This window comes from Rhinichthys klamathensis, unplaced genomic scaffold (genome assembly GCF_029890125.1).
Source record: "Rhinichthys klamathensis goyatoka isolate OS25496 unplaced genomic scaffold, OSU_Roscu_1.1 h1tg000368l_1, whole genome shotgun sequence".
Classification (NCBI taxonomy): Eukaryota; Metazoa; Chordata; class Actinopteri; order Cypriniformes; family Leuciscidae; genus Rhinichthys; species Rhinichthys klamathensis.
In genome coordinates, this window is record NW_026606876.1 from 359105 (window position 1) to 362083 (window position 2979).

Below are 2979 nucleotides of genomic sequence, written 5' to 3' on the forward strand. Positions count from 1 at the left end.
AGACCTGAGGGGCCATCATGTGCTCGTCCGTACAGACAACACATCGGTGGTCTCTTATCTGAACCGTCAGGGGGGTCTGCGGTCGCGTCCGCTTTGCAAGCTGGCGCACCAGATCCTCCTGTGGTCTCTGGGGAAGGTACTCTCCCTGAGGGCAGTGTATATTCCTGGGGACCAGAATATTGGGGCAGACATCCTGTCGAGGCAGGAGCTGAGGCCAGGGGACTGGAGACTCCACCCCGAGGCGGTGGAGAAAATTTGGGAGGTTTACGGCCAAGCAGAGGTGGATCTGTTTGCGTCTCAGCATACGACGCACTGTCCACTTTGGTTCTCCCTTACTCACCCAGCCCCCCTGGGGCTGGATGCTATGGTGCAGACGTGGCCGAGGCTACGTCTGTACGCATTTCCCCCTGTTGCTCTGCTCCCAGGAGTTCTGGAACGAGTCCGCCAGTACGGAATAAGCCTACTGCTAGTAGTACCACGCTGGCCGAGTCGGATCTGGTTTGCGGACCTGATCCATCTCTTAGACGGTCCTCCCTTGGAGATCCCGATCAGGAGAGACCTTCTGTCTCAGGCCGGGGGCACAATATTTCACCCTCGACCAGAAATTTGGAACCTGTGGGTTTGGCCTCTGAGGGGGCCCAACTCATAGAGAGTGGTCTCTCAGCTGAGGCTGCTGAGACCATTCTAAGCTCCAGAGCTCCAGCTACTAGGAAACTATATGCGCTTAAATGGAGAGTTTTTTCTGTATGGTGTCACCGACATCAGTGGGATCCAGTTAACTGTTCTGTGAACACAGTACTCGAGTTCCTGCAGGAGCGCTTTACGTCAGGTCTATGTCCTTCCACGCTCAAGGTCTACGTGGCGGCCATTGCGGCTTACCACGCCCTGGTGGGGGGTACGTCGTTGGGTCGAGACCCCCTGATTACACGTTTCCTTCGTGGCACTTTGAGGCTAAGGCCTGCAACTCGCACTAGGGTGCCAGCTTGGGATCTTGCTTTAGTACTAGAAGGCCTGTCTAGGGCTCCATTCGAGCCCTTAGATTCGGTTTCAGAGAAGTTTCTTACCTTTAAGACTATCTTTCTGCTAGCTATTTCGTCCCTTAAGAGAGTTGGAGACCTTCAGGCCCTTTCGGTTTCCCCCACTTGCCTTGAGTTTGCACCGGGGATGGTCAAGGCATTCTTATATCCAAAACAGGGATACGTCCCTAAGGTGCCGACCTTGACTCCGAGGCCTATTGTGCTGCAGGCTTTCTGTCCTCCTCCTTTTACATCTGCGGACCAGGAAAGGCTGAACCTCTTGTGTCCAGTGCGAGCACTGGATACATATGTTCATCGGACATCGTCAATGAGGAAGTCCGACCAGTTATTTATTTGCTTTGGATCACCTAAGAAGGGTCTTCCTGCTTCTAAACAGACGGTTAGTAAGTGGATAGTTGAGGCTATTTCACTTGCATACGAGTACTCTGACCTGCCGTGTCCTTTGGCGGTCAGAGCTCATTCTACGAGGGGTATGGCGGCCTCTAAAGCCTTACTATTTGGAGTTTCTCTTCAAGACGTTTGTGATGCGGCAGGCTGGTCCTCACCGCTCACATTCGTTAGGTTTTACAGCTTAGACCTGGATGCTGCCCCAGGTTCTCAGGTGCTTAGTGCTTAGTTTCAACAGACTGACACTCAGGTACTTGGAATTCTGGCGTTTTGGGTATTCTCGTTCCCAAAGTGTCAAGTGACGCATCGAGAGTTCCCTCGAAAGGGAACGTCTCAGGTTACGACTGTAACCGTAGTTCCCTGAGAAAGGGAACGAGACGATGCGTCACCCTGCCATACTTCCTGCTTCCCTGTGATCGGCTTGCTTCGACTTTTTGAAGCTAATGCTGCGTTTCACCGGGTGAGCCTTTATCCCTTCCTGGTCATGACGTCACCCGCCCGTGACGCTCATTCTTTCCATTGGACTAGTTGACATTGATGCTCAGACGCATGCACGCTGGGGGCGTTCCCAACGCGTCAAGTGACGCATCGTCTCGTTCCCTTTCTCAGGGAACTACGGTTACAGTCGTAACCTGAGACGTTTTGTTTTATAAGCTTCTAAGAAAAGTCAAATATAGCTCCATCATTGCTCAAAGTTAAAAAATATCATACTTTATGATGTTAGTTTTAAAGGGGTCATATAATGGTACATGCACTTTTTTAAGTTGATTGTACTGAAATGTGTGTTGGCAGTGCCTGTACACAACCATCATATAATGATAAAAATCCATCCAGTGGTTTTGTTTTAATCTCCTTATATGTTTTCCCCTGCCTCAAATCGAGCCGTTCGACCGTGTGACGTCACACGGTCGGACGCCCCTCCCGCGATTGTTGATTGATAGGCGCGTTTCAACACAGACCCGCCCTCGCTCGTGAGAGCTGTCAATCATAGTCTGCGCGGACCGGCGCGGTCATTGTTGATATGCTGGAGCACTGTCTATGAGCAGAATGGCGTCTAAGCGATTGTGGTGTTCTGTTCTTGGGTGTAATAACGAACACAGCAGTCATTTTAATGTTCCTAAATCCGAACCGCTGAAGACGCAGTGGTTGAGTTTGTTTTCGAAGGGAATATTCCCCACGACCAACGTCAATGCTCTCATGTTTGCGCGAATCATTTGAACCGAACCGTGAATTTTGTCAACCGTTACACCCCTAACTACTAAAAAGGGTTAGTTCACCCCAAAATTACATTTCTGTAATTAATTACTCATTAATCTGTCATTAATTAACTACTGATCATTAATTTTCAGGAACACACATTAAGATGTTTTTGATGAAATCAGAGAGCTTACTGAACCACACATAGACCACAACGTCATTACAACTTCCAAGGCCCAGAAAGGTAGTAAAAACATCATTAAAATAGTCCATGTAACTCCAGTGGATCAACCTCAATATTATGAAGTGATGAGAATAGGCTTTATGCCGAGCGCCACGCGACCAAGCCGGAAAACAG